The sequence below is a fragment of the Oncorhynchus gorbuscha genome, linkage group LG06 (genome assembly GCF_021184085.1).
Source record: "Oncorhynchus gorbuscha isolate QuinsamMale2020 ecotype Even-year linkage group LG06, OgorEven_v1.0, whole genome shotgun sequence".
In the NCBI taxonomy this organism is placed as follows: Eukaryota; Metazoa; Chordata; class Actinopteri; order Salmoniformes; family Salmonidae; genus Oncorhynchus; species Oncorhynchus gorbuscha.
In genome coordinates, this window is record NC_060178.1 from 20,975,514 (window position 1) to 20,993,578 (window position 18,065).

General features: G+C 45.6%; 1 protein-coding gene across 1 annotated transcript in view; it reads right to left on the bottom strand.

Annotated features, from left to right (window-relative positions):
- LOC124037668 (leucine-rich repeat and immunoglobulin-like domain-containing nogo receptor-interacting protein 3) overlaps positions 1-17,354 on the bottom strand; it is a 48,096-nt gene extending 30,742 nt beyond the window's left edge. Inside the window, exon 1 of the mRNA XM_046352615.1 lies at positions 16,894-17,354. The gene's annotated coding sequence lies outside the window, so the exon portion shown is untranslated. The remainder of the gene's footprint in view (positions 1-16,893) is intronic.
- Between the last annotated feature and the right edge of the window lie 711 nt (positions 17,355-18,065).

Consider the following 18,065-nt stretch of genomic DNA (forward strand, 5'->3'; position numbering starts at 1 on the left):
ACATATTTACCTCCATCACTCTAGTATCACTGTCACCTTACCCTTATACATATCTACCTCCATCACTCTAGTATCCCTGTCACCTTACCCTTATACATATCTACCTCCACACTCTAGTATCCCTGTCACCTTACCCTTATACATATCTACCTCCATCACTCCAGTATCCCTGTCACCTTACCCCTATACATATCTACCTCCATCACTCTAGTATCCCTGTCACCTTACTGTCACGAACCGGCTCAAAGCCCGTAACAAAGGGAGGAAACGTGGAGATAAGGAGTAGCAAAATATGTATTTATTAACTAAAGCAACTAAGTATAATATACAATGGTGTGTGTAATCAGTAATCAGTAGTGTAAGTGAGTGTTTTGCATGCATGAATGTGATAATGCAGGGTGATGAAAGGTGCCAAAGCAAACAAACAAAAGGCCACCAAGAACCACACCACAATCTACAAAAGGTGTCTGCATGGAGAGAGTCCCCTCCATGAATGTGGAAGAGGTCTATTTATCCTGGGAGACACCTGGCCCAGGTGTTTCCCATGTAGCTGACGACCCTCTCAACTCCGCCCACCGTCATCCTAATAAGGAAACAAGAACAAAGACAGAATACGGCAGACAGAGTGGGAGGGTCGTCACATTCCCCCCCATAAAACCGGGGACCAACAAGGACCCCGGAACAACATACCAGCCTCCCAAATTGACACAGGCCTTTCGCGTCCCAAATTGACACAGGCCTCCCGCGTCCCAAATTGACACAGGCCTCCCGCGTCCCAAATTGACACAGGCCTCCCGCGTCCCAAATTGACACAGGCCTCCCGCGTCCCAAATTGACACAGGCCTCCCGCGTCCCAAATTGACACAGGCCTCCCGCGTCCCAAATTGACACAGGCCTCCCGCGTCCCAAATTGACACAGGCCTCCCGCGTCCCAAATTGACACAGGCCTCCCGCGTCCCAAATTGACACAGGCCTCCCGCGTCCCAAATTGACACAGGCCTCCCGCGTCCCAAATTGACACAGGCCTCCCGCGTCCCAAATTGACACAGGCCTCTCGCGTCCCAAATTGACACAGGCCTCTGCGTCCCAAATTGACACAGGCCTCTGCGTCCCAAATTGACACAGGCCTCTGCGTCCCAAATTGACACAGGCCTCTGCGTCCCAAATTGACACAGGCCTCTGCGTCCCAAATTGACGAGGGGTTATGTGTTCACACCTCCACCTGCCCCAACCAACCTCCTCCCCAGACCTCAGCAACCTTTGCGCATAGGAAGCAATATTTAAGAGGAAAGAACACAAGACCAGGAGGGAACAGACAGGAAAGATAGAACATGACAACCCGAAACAATGGCAGTCATGTAAACATTCAGGAACATGGCACAAAAGACCAACAGCTACAAACTCCAACGAAAAGAACATCAGGGTCCTTCTTAATTTTTACAACTCCCAACGATTCATAGTCACTTCCAACGATTCATAGTCACTTCCAACGATTCATAGTCACTTCCAACGATTCATAGTCACTTCCAACGATTCATAGTCACTTCCAACGATTCATAGTCACTTCCAACGATTCATAGTCACTTCCAACGATTCATAGTCACTTCCAACAATTCATAGTCACTTCCAACAATTCATAGTCACTTCCAACGAAACAGAATTTCACTAATTTCAATCATTTAAGCTTGTAGTGTTCAGCGATCCTCAACAGCTGTTCTTAAGTACATAATTCTAACAGGTCCTCTGATGGAAAGCGAATGAACTTGTATACATGACACCATAGTCATAAGTAAGTAATCTTGCTCAACCCCTCTGCTGAGCACATCAGACCACAACCAGAGAAATGACAATCACACTGAGCACCACAGAAGAGAGATGAGATACAGAGCTTCCCCAAAACCTACAATAAAAAACCTACAATAACTCAACCCTAGTCTTCGTGCAGATTTGCGGTGGGTATTTACGCACTGTAGCCCGCTGGCAAGGAAATAGAACTCCCCAGCATGCTGGCAAATTCCACCAAGCCACGGATGTGCCCCCGAGACAACTGCTCAGTCCACAGACACCACACAAAAATAACAAACATTTAACCATGCACAACATGTCCAAAATTGAAACACGTCGCTAAGCCTATCAGGGGAAAAAGGCTATAGCTCCGGGTAGCAAGTTCCACTACCCTACCCAAATCTCCTACCCAAATCTCCTACCGAGGTACACAGCCGATTTACTCACCTCAGACTGACTTCCCAACAGAAAGTAGAACAAGTTTCCAGGCTAGGCAAGGCCTGGAAACTAACCATTATACTCTCTCCAACGCAGCACATAAACCAAACAACAAAGGCAACCAATACTGGGCCGATCACACTCAAACACTATTCAAACCAAACACGTACCTCCACGGTCTCCCAAACCAATAGTTCAAAGATCCCGGACGAGCCCCCACTTGTCACGAACCGGCTCAAAGCCCGTAACAAAGGGAGGCAATGTGGAGATAAGGAGTAGCTAAATATGTATTTATTAACTAAAGCAACTAAGTATAATATACAATGGTGTGTGTAATCAGTAATCAGTAGTGTAAGTGAGTGTTTTGCATGCATGAATGTGATAATGCAGGGTGATGAAAGGTGCCAAAGCAAACAAACAAAAGGCCACCAAGAACCACAACACAATCTACAAAAGGTGTCTGCATGGAGAGAGTCTCCTCCATGAATGTGGAAGAGGTCTATTTATCCTGGGAGACACCTGGCCCAGGTGTTTCCCATGTAGCTGACGACCCTCTCAACTCCGCCCACCGTCATCCTAATAAGGAAACAAGAACAAAGACAGAATACGGCAGACAGAGTGGGAGGGTCGTCACATTACCCCTATACATATCTACCTCCATCATTCTTGTATCCCTGTCACCTTACCCCTATACATATCTACCTCCATCACTCTAGTATCCCTGTCACCTTACCCCTATACATATCTACCTCCATCACTCTAGTATCCCTGTCACCTTACCCTTATACATATCTACCTCCATCACTCTAGTATCCCTGTCTCCTTACCCCTATACATATCTACCTCCATCACTCTAGTATCCCTGTCACCTTACCCCTATACATATCTACCTCCATCACTCTAGTATCCCTGTCACCTTACCCTTATACATATCTACCTCCATCACTCTAGTATCCCTGTCACCTTACCCTTATACATATCTACCTCCATCACTCTAGTATCCCTGTCACCTTACCCCTATACATATCTACCTCCATCACTCTAGTATCCCTGTCACCTTACCCCTATACATATCTACCTCCATCATTCTAGTATCCATGCACATTTTAAATATGGTATTGGAACTGACCCTGTATTATAGTATGCTTACTTGCTTACTTATTGTGTTCTTATATATTTCTTATTTCTCATGTGTTTTTCTTCTAGTATTACATTGTTATTGATTATTACATTGTTGGATTTTGAGTTTGCAAAAAAAGGCATTTCAGTGTACTTGTGCATGTGACATTAAAATGTGAAACTTGCTGGAATAGTGGAGGCAGCTCCTGGTTGCTCTCTGGTTTTGTGATGAAACAAAAAGCTGTGGTTGAATTTATTCTGCCACTGTCTCTTCTTATTGTCTCGGCCTTTGGCACATACTGTCGCAAGGCATATGAACTAACAGGTTATAGAGCAAACAACGCAATTATCACAACACATGTTGTAATATGTTTTTTTTCTGGCTTGGTTTCCCCAGTGATTTTACCCATGCACCGCTACTGCGGAGGAGTGAATTCAAATTAAGTATCTGGGCCATGTCTACAGAGAAATTAATTTAACACCATTTGATACCGCCTCTTGTTACAGAGAATAGGAGAAGAGAAAATAGAGGTGTGGAGAGACCGATTGACCATGAAGAGTAAACAGCTGATGAACGATCCAGTGAAAATCAAAAGGAACATTTTCAACAAGGGGTAAGGAAAGAGACAAGCCTGCAGGATGACAGAGAGGAAGAGAGAAAGAGTCTTTCCCGAAGAAAGAAATAATAAAAACAACTGAAGAAACAAAGAGAATAGGAGAGTGAGTCCGGGCTGTATACGGCCTACGAGAACGTTTGATCAGGTCCTCGAGCCAATTCATAAGTATATCGTTTTTTCCACAAAAATAAAATGAAAAATTCAGGTGCTCATCATCATCAAGCCCCTGTACCTCAGAGAAATGGCTACAGTAAAGAAAAGTAGATGCAGAGTGTTGCGTTTTCAAGACAAATGGACAAATTCATATTTTTTTGGTCGAAGTTTTGTGGGGATGCACTTACAGTAATGAAAAAGGCATATTTAGAGCGTCATTACAGCTGGAAACATGCTAAACTGAATGAGTGGCAAGGACAACTTGGTGTGGATGAAGTCATTGCTCTTCAGCAGTGTTTGGGTGCCCAACAAGCCGCCTTTACGAAAACACATTTGGATGGGGAAAATGTTATGCAAGTTTTGTAGTGAGTCAGCTTATCGCAAAGAAACTAAAGCCTCATTCAGAAGGAGAATTTGTAAAAGAGTGTCTCCTTGCCACTGCAGAGTTGCTAGCACCAGACAAAGTTAAATTGTTCCAAAGTGTCAGTTTGTCTCGAAGAATCGTCACGGAGCGGATAAACTGACATGGCACAAGATTTCGAAAAAACATTGACGGACTCCGTTTTTCTCTTTGGCATGTGATCAAACAACTGACATAACAAATACTGCCCAATTTGCCATTTTTGTGCGTGGGAATACCGCTGAGTTTTACACAAGGGAGGAATTGCTGTCTTCGGAAGCCATGCAGGGCACCACCAGAGGCGAGGACTTGTTTGAGATCCTTGTCTCGGCCATGAGCAAATTTGAGTCGCAGTTTGAAAAACTAAGTGGCCTTACTACCAATGGAGCGCCAGCCATTGTTGGCTCGAAAAAGGGGTTAACAGCATTAGTGAACAAAATAAACGAGTTACCTCAGTCTTGATCCAAGTGATTTAATTGTATGCAACTGCATTATACATCAAGAAAGTCTATATGCCCAGCCCCTGAAGCCGAACAACGTCATGGCAACTGTAGTGTCGATCATCAATTTTGTCAAAAGCAAAAGGCTGAACAACCACCAGTCTAAGGAGCTATTGATTGATCTTGAATCAGAGTATGGTGATGTGGTTTACCACTGTGAGGTACGATGGTTGAGCCGTGGAAACTTGCTTTCACGGTTTTACGGACTGAAGGAGGAAGTTAAACAATTCATGTAGATGAAGGGGAAACCTGTCGCAGAACTGAGTGATGACAAGTGGTGTGATTTGGCCTTCATGGTGGACATAACCAAGTATCTGTCTGACTTGAAGCTTCACTGGCCGAACTAACTTCTCAGTGATCTGCTATCAAACGTGAAAGCTGTGGCAAGTCCAATAGAAAGGGGCAGTGCATTTTCCTACTCTGCAAGGACAAGAGCCTGAGATTACGTTGGAATATGCTGGTGAGTGTGGAAAGCTTGCGAACGCATTTTGTGAGCAGTATAAGGATGTGAAAAGTAAACAACTGGAGATGAACATATTTGCAACCCCGTTTAACGTCAAACCAGCAGATGTGCAGGATGGCCTACAACACACAGTCATTGAGCTGCAAAGCAATGACGAGCTCAAAGCCAGGTACAACAACCTCCCTCTCCTTGAGTTCTACAAAATGTACGTTAGTGCTGAGTATTTTCCTGTTCTGAGAAGACATGCACTTAAATGTGCACCTGTGTTCGGGACGACCTACTGCTGTGAGAAGTTCTTTTCCAAACTGATTCTTGCAAAGATTCGATTTCCCGCTCAAGACTGACTGATACAAACCTGGAAAACAAGCTGCGAGTAGCATCATCTTCACTGCCAGCTGACATTATACGCTCGTCAAAGATAAGCGGTTTCAGCCATCGCATTAGAGGTGAGTTTGAACAAGTAATCATAATAACAACAACAACATTTACAATACTAATATTTATTTAAATAGGACTAGCACTTGTCTAAATACTCAAGGGCACAAGCAACATCATAAAAGTCATATTTAAACTATACAACCAATGTCAGTGATTAAAGTCACATTAAAACATGAATAAAGCAGAAAATAGCACATTTTCATAATATGGACCCCAAATTAAAAGTATTAAAGTATTCAAATGGCCCTTGATGGCAAAAAGGTTCCCCACCCCTGGTTTAAAGGAAGTTGAGGGATTATACAACGTGATAGAACCAGGGAAGGAGAGAGTGGAAGAAATGAATTTGTCTAAATTGAAGCGCGGCAGAGAGTGCAGACGTGTGTGACTGGATGGGTATTTGACAGGTGATCTCTCCTGTCTCTCTGGTGTAAATCTCAGCTCGAGAGAAATCCTACCCCACTGTGCAGTGGCCATACTAAAGTCTACCTAATGCTCCATGGAGAGGTAACACTGAGCCGTGGTAAATAACAGAGGTTCTGAGTTCTCCCAGATGAAAGCTTAGGAGGACTCAGCTGCTCTCTCTCTCTCTCTCTCTCTCTCTCTCTCTCTCTCTCTCTCTCTCTCTCTCTCTCTCTCTCTCTCTCTCTCTCAGTATGTGATTCCTACCCTAGCACCTTGGTCCTGCCTCCCAACAGGAACAGGAATAGTACTATGTGACGTGTATCATATGTTTTTACAATCATATATCATTTTATTCTGCAACATACAGTAGATCATATATTATTGAGTATTTGCCTTATAGAAAATGCCAGAAAAAGGCCAACAATTGAGTCTCAAATAACAATGGTGACAGTCTGTAGCATATCTAGCGTTATGATAATCAACTAAATGCTATGCTCACAGCAGAGTAAAATGAAAACTGTCTATTGAAATCACACTAAACCAGTCTAAGCATGTCATTTCACGGACCCTGGATTGGGGCAGCTGCTAACAGAGATCCCAAATTCACTTCACAGCCTTCCACAGGCTTGGCTAGGCAGCATGCCATGGTCCACTCTGTACAATGAGATCTCTGGGTAATTGGGTGCTGCACATCAAATGCAGATCTCTTCTGACATCACACAGGACCTCACTGGGGCACGGATAAAACAGTATGCTGTATAAAAGCACACAGGCAGTTAGTGTCAACAAACAGCACAGCCAAGCACACAAACAAACAAACAGCAAACTCCCTGCCATCACACAATGTTTATCCCGACTCATCCACCAATCAGCCTTCACCACATTTGGAAGAAAGGTAGCTCTTCATCCGAAGGACGAGAGATCAACTGATCTGAGATGAGAGCGAGAAAAAGAGCAAGCGAGAGAGGGGGGGATTGGAGAGGATGACGGGATAGGTTCTAACAGTTTACTGCCATACAACCGACCAATCTATGAATCTGTGATGGTTGTGTATTTCTAAGAAAGCTGAATAATTCATTTCAACCAATGACATGCTGGAGTGGAGAGAGGCACTTGTGCATGATAAATTCATAGCATATCCCAATGGTCCAAAGGCACTCTGTCCTCTTAACCTTAAGAGTGTGGCAACCCAGTACACACAGACGAGAGTACACCTGTCAAACAGAGAGAACACACTTGTTCGGCACTGTTGGTGCCGAACAATATTTTAGATTACATTTTTTTAAATGAATGATCTTGTCACACCTGTCCTTGTGCTGTCTCCACCCCCCTCCAGGTGTCGCCCATCTTCCCCATTATCCCCTGTGTATTTATACCTGTGTTTTCTGTCTGTCTGTGCCAGTTCGTCTTGTTTGCCAAGTCAACCAATGTTTTTCTCGTAGCGCCTGTTTTTTCCAAGTCTCTCTTTTTCTCGTCATTCCTGGTTCTGACCCTTGCCTGTCCTAAATGTGAGCCCGCCTGCATGACCACTCTGCCTGCCCCTGACCTCGAGCCTGCATGCCGCCCAGCTAAGAACTCCTGCCTGTCCCCGACCCGCCTTTTGCCTACCCTTGGATTCTAATAAATATCAGAGCTCAAACCATCTGCCTCCTGTATCTGCATCTGGGTCTCACCTTGTGTCGTTATAGTACGAACTGGCCATGACTGATCAAGCAGACTTGGACCAGTTCCCTCACGCTGTCTCCCTGCAGGGAGCTACCATTAAGAGACAGGAGAAGCTACTTCCGAACCTGATGGAGGGGTTCTGATCTCTGGCGGAACATCACGACCAGGGGTTCAAGGCATTAACAGAGCAATTATGTGAATTAGCTCGCAAGCAGCATGTCACATCTGAGACCTCCCAGCCTCTCAGTAACTTCCCTACTAGTGGTGGGTTTGTTCAGCCTACCCCGGCTCCCTGAGGACCCCTTTTACCTCCTTTGGAGCAATATGCTGGCTTCGGATCGATCGAAGATAGCTTATCTACTTACCCTAAAGTTCAGAAGGGCACTTTCCTGGGCGACGGCTGTTTGGGAACAACAATCCACCGTTTGCCATAACCTGAAAGATTCCATTGTTGAGGTGAGGAAGATATTCGATTCACTGGTGCCCGGGAGAGAGGCGGCTCGAAAACTACTGAAGGTAAATCAGAAATCCCGTAGTGTGACATACTACGCTGTAGAATTTCGCGCATTGGTCGCCAAGAGTGCCTGGAATCCGGAAGGCTCTGTTTGATACCTTCCTTCATGGACTGTCGGAGGAAATAAAAGATGAGTTCGCAGCGCAGGAGTTACCATTGAACCTCGATTCCCTCATCGCCCTTGCGATTAGGATTGATGGGGGTCTACGAGAACGCCGGAGTGAGTGGAGGTTGAGTTTCGGGAACATTCGTTCATCCGCTGCTGCTTGCTCACCTCTGAAGGAATCCGGAGGTCCCCGAAGTGTGCACGTCTGAGAAGAACCGAAGCCACCCAAGTTCCCTCGAGAATCATTGAGACTGTGCAACTGGGCAGAGCTGGATTATCGCCTGTTTTCGGATGAGAGTTTTATGGACGCTACCCTAGTTTCTGAGTTAGGTATCCCCACTCAACTCCTCTCTGTTCCCATGGACGCTAGGGCACTGGACGTCCGCTCTATTGGAAGAGTTACCCACAGCACTGTTCCTGTTAATCTGCAGGATTTAGGAAATCACAGTGAGGCTATACAGCTTCTACTCATTGATTTCCCCCATGTTCCTGTTGTTTTGGGATTTTTCTTGGCTCTAAAACCACAACCCCGTTACTGACTGGACCACGAGTTCAACCCTGGGTTGGAGTCCGTTCTGTCATTCCCATTGTCTCAAAGCGGCGTAGCCTTCCCCGAGACGTCCTCCTCAGTGCTTAAGTAAAGCCTCGGATTTCTCTGCCATTCCCGCAGAGTACCATAACCTCCTGGGGGTCTTCAGCAGGGCTCGGGGCAACTTCTCTTTACCCGCATCGTCAATACGATTGTGCCATCGACCTTCTCCCAGGCACCACACCGCTTCGTGGTCGGCTATATTTCCTATCCGGCCCGGAGACCAAGGTCATGGAGGAGTACATTGAGGAATCTCTGGCTGCTGGAGGCATCCGTCCGTCTGTATCTCCTGCCAGCGCAGGGTTTTTCTTTGTGGAAAAGAAGGACAAGACCCTGCATCCGTGCGTTGACTACCGGGGTCTTAATGACATAACGATGAAGGATTGTTACCCCAAACCACTCCTCTCCTCGGCTTTCGAACCTCTCCAGGGAGCTACTATCTTCTCCAAGCTGGACCTTCGGAATGACTAGCACCTGGTTCAGATAGGTGAAGAAGATGAGTGGAAGACAGCCTTCAACACTGCCAGTGGACATTACGAGTACCTGGTCATACCGTTTGGACTCACCAACACCCACTGTGTCTTCCAGGCCCTGGTAAACTATGTGCTCCGGGACATGTTAAATCGTTTCGTGTTCGTCTACCTCAACTACATCTTGGTGTTTTCCCTTCTGCCCAAGAACACATTCTCCTTGTTCGACAAGTCCTTCAGCGCCTCCTGGAGAACCAGTTATTTGTGAAAGCGGAGAAGTGCGAGTTCCACCGTTCTACACTCTCCTTTCTGGGATAATGTTTTAAAATTAAATATAGCCTTAATTTTGCTGAAGAGTACAGTCGTGGCTAAAAGTTTTGAGAATGATAGAAGTATTAATTTCCACAAAGTTTGCTGCTTCAGTGTCTTTAGATATTTTTTGTCAGATGTTACTATGGAACACTGAAGAATAATTACAAGCATTTCATAAGTGTCAAAGGCTTTTATTGACAATTACATGAAATTGATGCAAAGAGTCAATATTTCCAGTGACCCTTCTTTTCCAAGACCTCTGCAATCCGCCCTGGCATGCTGTCAATTAACTTCTGGCCCACATCTTGACCAATGGCAGTCCATTCTTGCATAATCAATGCTTGGAGTTTGTCAGAATTTGTGGGGTTTTGTTTGTCCACCCGCCTCTTGAGGATTGACCACAAGTTCTCAATGGGATTAAGGTCTGGGGAGTTTCCAGGCCATGGACCCAAAATATTGATGTTTTGTTCCCCGAGACACTTAGTTATCATTTTTTTCCTTATGGCAAGGTGCTCCATCATGCTGAAAAAGGCATTGTTTGTAACCAAACTCTTCCTGGATGGTTGGGAGAAGTTGCTCTTGGAGGATGTGTTGGTACCATTCTTTATTCATGGCTGTGTTCAAAAGCAAAATCGTGAGTGAGCCCACTCCTTTGGCTGGGAAGCAACCCCACACATGAATGGTCTCAGGATGCTTTACTGTTTGCATGACACAGGACTGATGGTAGCGCTCACCTTGTCTTCTCCGGACAAGCTTCTTTTCCGGATGCCAAACAATCGGAAAGGGGATTCATCAGAGAAAATGACTTCACCCCAGTCTTCAGCAGTCCGATCCCTGTACCTTTTGCAGAATATCAGTCTGTCCCTGAAGTTTTTCCTGGAGAGAAGCTGTTATGCAGGTGAATGAGGACCCAAAAGCGACTTGGCGAAAACAGAGTCTTTAATCCAGTAAGGGAAATATGCAATACTCCTAGACAAATCGGAGCGGTAAATAAAGCATAAAAAACAATTCCACTCGTAATGACGAGAACAGACTGGAGACTCGATCATAAACTGTAGGTTGCCTCGGGAAGGCACTTGACCGTAGCAGACTCAGACACCTGCTCACCACGCAGCATCTGAGGGAAACACGACACGACAGGGCGATACAAAGACACAGCACGGTGAACAATATACAAGGATCCGACAGGACAGAAACGGAAAACAAGGGGAGAAATAGGGACTCTAATCAGGGGAAAAGATAGGGAACAGGTGTGGAAAGATTAAATGATTGATTAGGGGAATAGGAACAGCTGGGAGCAGGAACGGAACGATAGAGAGAAGAGAGAGAGGGAGGGAGAGAGAAAAAAGGGAACGAACCTAAAAAGACCAGCAGGGGGAAAACGAACAGAAGGAAAAGCAAAATGACAAGACAATATAAGACAAAACATGACAGAAGCAGCATTTTTGCTGCCCTTCTTGACACCAGGCCATCCTCCAAAGGTCTTTGCATCACTATTTGTGCAGATGCACTTACACCTGCCTGCTGCCATTCCTGAGCAAGCTCTGTACTGGTGGTGCCCCGATTCCGCAGCAGTGTCAACTTTAGGAGACGGTCCTGGCGCTTGCTGGACTTCCTTGGGCGCACTGAAGCCTTCTTCACAGCATTTGAACTGCTCTCCTTGAAGTTCTTGATGATCCGATAAATGGTTGATTTAGGTGCAATCTTACTGGCAGCAATATCCTTTCCTGCGAAGCCCTTTTTGTGCAAAGCAATGATGACGGCACGCGTTTCCTTGCAGGTAAACATGGTTGACAGAGGAAGTGCAATGATTCCAAGCACCACCCTCCTTTTGAAGCTTCCAGTCTGTTTTTCGAACTCAATCAGCATAACAGAGTGATCTCCAGCCCTGTCCTCGTCAACACTCACACCTGTGTTAATGAGAGAATCACTGACATGATGTCAGCTGGTCCTTTTGTGGCAGGGCTGAAATGCAGTGGAAATGTTTTTGGGGGATTCAGTTCATTTGCGTGGCAAAGAGGGACTTTGCAATTAATTGCAATTCATCTGATCACTCTTCATAACATTCTGGAGTATATGCAAATTGCCATCATACAAACTGAGGCAGAAGACTTTGTGAAAATGTATATTTGGGTCATTCTCAAAACTTTTGGCCACGACTGTAGCTGCTTGGCAGCAGCTAATGGGGATCCATAATAAATACAAATAAAAAAAGCCTAGGAAATGAAAAAGCCTAGGTACAGTATTTCTGATCAAACAGCTCCACTCTCTCCACTCACTCTCTCTGAACTAAATTCATGTTCCCTGAGGATGAGGCAGCCTGTTTCGAAGGTTCTCACCATCCAACTGTCATCAAAATGCTTAGAAGGTTCTCACCATCCAAATGTCACCAAAATGTACAGACAGACACAAAGGACCACATTTGATTTCTTTGTTCAAAACATTCAGAAAGAATTGGAATTGGAGAATGGAATAGGTCCCTTCCCCCTGCTCGTAGGCAGCCTTTTAAAATGACACAGATACAGATAGAGTAGTAACAAACATGACCCTAAAAATACACTCCAACTCTTGGGACACTTAGGGAGACGAGGAGGCTGCCTTCCATCTCTCCTTCTGCCTTCCGCCCCACACATATAAATTAACCCGGCATAATGAAGGACATAACTGGGTTCAGTTCCCATCATTAGCTGTCCTCACTACCACACTCTGCCATAGCACTTATATAAAATATAAATGTACCTGACATCCTGCTGCTATATAGCTGTGCCTGCTCTGCTCTCCTGCTGCTGTTGTATCTGCTGCCTCCTCCGGAGACGATTTGAGGAACTGACTCATTATTATTTAACACAGAGGAAAGATGGCATGCTTCTGAACTGATACCATGATCTCCTGCTTTATATGATAGATAGGAGTCATGCATTGGACAGAGAGGCTGATTGAGGAGAATGCTGGTGGATGGCTGAGCTCCAGCACAATCTGACTGATCATCCATCTTCACCTTTCATCATCACACTCACTCAGCTCCCCTGCTGAAGGTTGCCGGTCCCAAGCTCAGTCAGCTCAGTCTAATACCCTGTAAACTATTAACTAACGTGCGCGAAATGCTTCATAAGAAAAGTGATTAATCAGACCAGTAATCGGTTTAATTCTGGTCACACCAGACAAAAGGGTTCTATTATAACTTCTCGCCAGGGTCGGGCTGTGTGTGGGAACATTTAAGCAATAAAATAGCTATTTTGGACAAACACAAATCTATCAAATTAAGGCCACCTGCAGCTGACAAGTGGTGGGCAGACCATGGGTAGGGTAATCAGATACCCTGTGCCCTCACATCAATCAGATTATGGCACAATGGTACAATCAGCTTGTGGCTTGTTTGATGACTAGACCATTCATTTTGTAATTAAAGAGCGGGCCCAAGCAACAGGCCCACTGAGAAACAAAGAGGAACCTGAGCCATTGTCCTCCAAAGGCCACATTAAACAGGTGTTCTAATACAGGAATGCCAGAGGGGCTATGGCCTACGATGAGTGATACAGCTACTGTAGCATGGAGCCTGTATAACTCACCCTGCTGCCCCATAACCCACTCATGTACATCCATACTGGAGAGAGATCTGTTTTATGGCCAGCAAGTCACACTATTTCAAGTCGAGCTGCCAGGCAAAGAAAATACATCAAATGAAATGAACTCACAGCCCCTTGCCACCTCCTCCGGCTCTCCACTGCCTACTAGGTGATTTACCGGCTCTGCGGCCACGCTCAGTTACACTTACAGGTTCATGTTTTTAACTGTCAGCCTCTCACACTTCCATGCCTCTATCTACTGCCATTTTGTAAACCTTCTGAAAACAACAGGATTAGGTCTTTGTTTTTAAAGGCTGTGTTTGGGTAAGGAACAAAGTTTATGGTTGACCAATAATTGACATCCCTGAAATGTGATGAGAAACCAACCATTAACAAATTACTTATCAGCGCTTAACAGATTCCAGGCTGTAGCAGATTAATTACATTGACCATGGAACAGAAATAGCCTATAGATATGATAACCAGCTACAGTGAACCAGCTAAAGCATACAAACCGCTACAAATCAGTCCTAGCTCTCTCTTTTAGCCCTCTTGTAAAGACATGACTAGTTCATTCCCCTCTCTTTCATGCCAAGACCAGAAAGACAGCAAAACGCTGCCCCCAAGGAATACAAATCCCTGTCTCACTCTCTCCTCTGTTCTGACCTGCTATTGTAGTATCTGCGTTGGCAGATGCTCTGGGTGCTACAAAGGGGTCACAGGCAAACTCATTAGCTCAGATGCCAAATGAACCGGCCATGTTGTTACAAGGGTTCCGCTCAAAGCGGGAACAGAGGAAATGCATTACGGTTGGAGGAGGTGGAATGACCGGTGGATAGGTGTGGTGGTGGGACAAAACTGAGGAATATTGCCCGCGAACACAAGCAGGGCTCCTTCTGTAATCTCCTTTATTGGCTTTAGTCACCAGCTGGTGGACATCCAAAGACATCATAGTACAATACCGAATCGAGTTACATAATGGTGCTAATTCCAATCAGTACATCTCTGTTGTACGTATTACACCTTCATAACAAGGCAATGTAGTAAATGACAATCTGACACGTAAAACTGTAACAGAGGTTGACAACATTGGGCTCCCGAGTGGCGCAGGGGTCTAAGGCACTGCATCTCAGTGCTAGAGGTGTCACTACAGACCCTGGTTCGATTCCATCACAACCGGCCGTGATTGGGAGTCCCATAGGGTGGCACACGATTGGCCCAGTGTCGTCTGTGTTAGGGTTTGGCCGGGGTAGGCCGTCATTGTAAATAAGAATTTGTTCTTAACTGACTTGCCTAGTTAAATAAAGGTTAAATAAAAATGTTGAAAGGAGCCTATCTGTTCAATGACCTCTATGAGCTGTGAACCAGGTTTGATGTTCTTAAGGTATGATTGATGTTGCCGACTCACAGTGCTGCAGTTGGTTCAGGACAGGTCATTCTGAATATTCATTATGCAGCTGAAGAGGTGAGAGAGTGGGAAGTCAACTAAAGCGGAATGCCCATATTTCAAGAGCGAACAGGATATTTTCACTATTGCCACTTACATGCTACTAGTAGCCCTCAGGCGTTTGACAGCACACAGGGGCAGTGTTCTGCTGTCCTCCACCACTTTTCCACTCCCCCATTCTCTTCTGCCCACTGTGACAGTAGTGGTGCTCTAAGTTTGCTTACAGGGGATGCATGGCTGTTTTACTGGCCTCAAAGCCATGCTGGGAAACAATGAGGCTCGGCTCTGCCAGTGCTGAGGAGATGTAATGTCACATTTGAGCACAATGGACAGCTTTATATGCAACAGCAGGAGATGGCAGAGATCCGTAGGCGTAATGGATACATTGCACTCGTAGGCACCATGGGTGCCATAACAATTCATTAGGCCATTTCATTATGGATGGGCAGGGTTATCCTGTGGCTAGGTGCTGTTAAACGCAATTGACTGAGGGTTATAAGTGCAATTGCTACCGGTGCTCTCCTGTCTCTGATTAACCAATATCCCATCCAATATCCCATAACAGACAAAGTATCATCTTGTCTCATTGCATCTTATCTCATCTATCACATAAAAATCCATCAGGAAAACCAATAAAAACTGGCATCAGAAATAAGTCCAGGCATACAGGCAGGCAGATTGGATAGGAGAACTAGACCAGCAGCTATTGTTCCTGTTGTCTGACTGTCTGTCTGACTGTCTGTCTGAATGTCTGTCTGAATGTCTGTCTGACTGCATGTCTGTTTGACTGCATGTCTTTCTGAATGTCTGTTTGATGAACTGTCTGTCTGTCTGTCTGTCTGTCTGTCTGTCTGTCTGTCTGTCTGTCTGTCTGTCTGTCTGTCTGTCTGTCTGTCTGTCTGTCTGTCTGTCTGTCTGTCTGTCTGTCTGTCTGTCTGTCTGTCTGTCTGTCTGTCTGTCTGTCTGTCTGTCTGTCTGTCTGTCTGTCTGTCTGTCTGTCTGTCTGTCTGTCTGTCTCTCTGCATGTCTGACTGCATGTCTGTCTGAATGTCTGCATGTCTGACTGCATGTCTGTCTGTCTGACTGCATGTCTGTCTGACTGCATGACTGTCTGTCTGACTGACTGCATGTCTGTCTGTCTGTCTGACTGCATGTCTGTCTGTCTGTCTGACTGCATGCCTGTCTGTCTGTCTGTCTGACTGCATGTCTGTCTGTCTGACTAGGGCGGTTGGAAGCCCTAGAGCTCCAGAGTCAGTCATTCAGTCAGTCCCACTAAGCCAGTCAGTCTGACTGTGGCAGTACAGGGAGTCAGTCCAACAACACGTCCCCCTCACAGTGAGACGCCTGCGGGGTCGATCCCGGGTGCAGCCTCCTCTCTGTCCTGGTAATCAAGCTCTAATTGTGTGAGGATGAGCAAAGACACGGGCAGAATGTGGTGGTACAGAGGAAGCAAATACAGAAGACACGTTTTAGGGACAGAGAGAAAATACCCACCCAAAGTGATAACACCATCAGATGTCTGTCTAGCTCCTTGGAAAACAATCTGCTATGACTGCACAAACCCACTTTGACCTGAGGCTGATGGAGAAACAACACACAGAGCCTCTGGAAGTGATAACAGAAGGGTTGGGAATGGGATGACACTGATGTGATAGGAAACCGCACAAAAATCCACAAGGCAGGGAGACAAAAGAGGATGATTATACAGTATCCATTCACTTAGCTCCCATCTAATATGTGGTGTTACATCCTAATGAATTAATGCTATTACACCTTCAGTTGATTACAGGTGGATGTCAGTGACAGGGAGTCCTGTCCCAAGTGCTATGGGGATCCCATGTGTTCAATGTCTGTGCTGGGTGCACGCCTGTGTGAATGTGTGGCTTTTGCATAGTAGAAGTTGTCTTACCCAGATCTTGACCGGTGGTCCATCCACGTTCGCAAGCCTGGTCCTCACTCGGCGTGTGTGTGTTGCCTGTGCGTCTCTGGTTCTGCGGTCCGTCTGTCCAGAGAGTGTGTGTGTGTTGAACTGTGATGTTGCTCCACCAGCTTCCTATGATAATACTCACTGAGCCTCCAGCTTTTGACAGCAGCAACTGAGCCTGACTGCAATTGCTTCGCTCCCCCTCTCGCTCCCCCTCGCTCCCGCTATCTATAGTGCATCAACCTCTTCCCTCTGCCTCTGCAGATGAAAAGGCAACTGAAGTCTCTTTCCCCCTCTCTCTCTCTTCTTTGTGTTCCAGAGTCAGCTTCTGGTTCCCATTGGGCACAGGGCTTTGTGTCTCTGCCACTGTGACAGCCTGAGCTGGTGATGGTGTGCTCTTTCACTACAGGGGCATGTGAGTGTATGTGTGTGCGCATGTGTGTGTGAGGGAGAGAGACAGCCCTGCTGCTGCTGTTCAGTGGAGCACATCTGTGCTGTTGCTGCCTCTCCACTACTCCGGCTGTTCAGCTTCACAACTCACTCTGCTAGCCAACTAACGGCTTAGGGATCATCTCAAAAGTCTGGAAAACAGGAAAAACATAGACAAAAGGTTTAGTTCATCCACAAAAGGCCAGATGGCAATGGAATGATGGAAGATAGAGAGGTTCAATACATTGCATTTGAGATTGCTTGAACATGGAAATATACTTTTCACTTGATATTATTAATATATTTCTAAACTTCTGCTGACCAGACAGTAAAAAAGCACATTTACTTTCCCCCCCTGCATAACCCCAGATAAGCAACATAGGAGTCACATTTTATGCCCCCTGGGAGCTCAGAAGCTGAGAATGAGGAGATAACTTTACCTCCAGGCTGTATAATAACAGAGTAGATCGGAGTCCAAGGCAGTGCAAGAGTGTCATATTCAGGTGAACGCATAGACTGTACCTTATTTCACCCTTTAATGCCTTATTTCACCCCTTATTGTCCCTAAGAGACAACACTTCAGGTGCACTAATGCAGAATCTCTATGCAAAGTTAAGAAAATGCGAACACGGTTCTAATTATGTAAGGAACCACCCAATAATGATCATATGGAAGGGGTGATCATTATTTCTCTGTTTCTGTACTAGCACGATTCCTACTCATTTGCA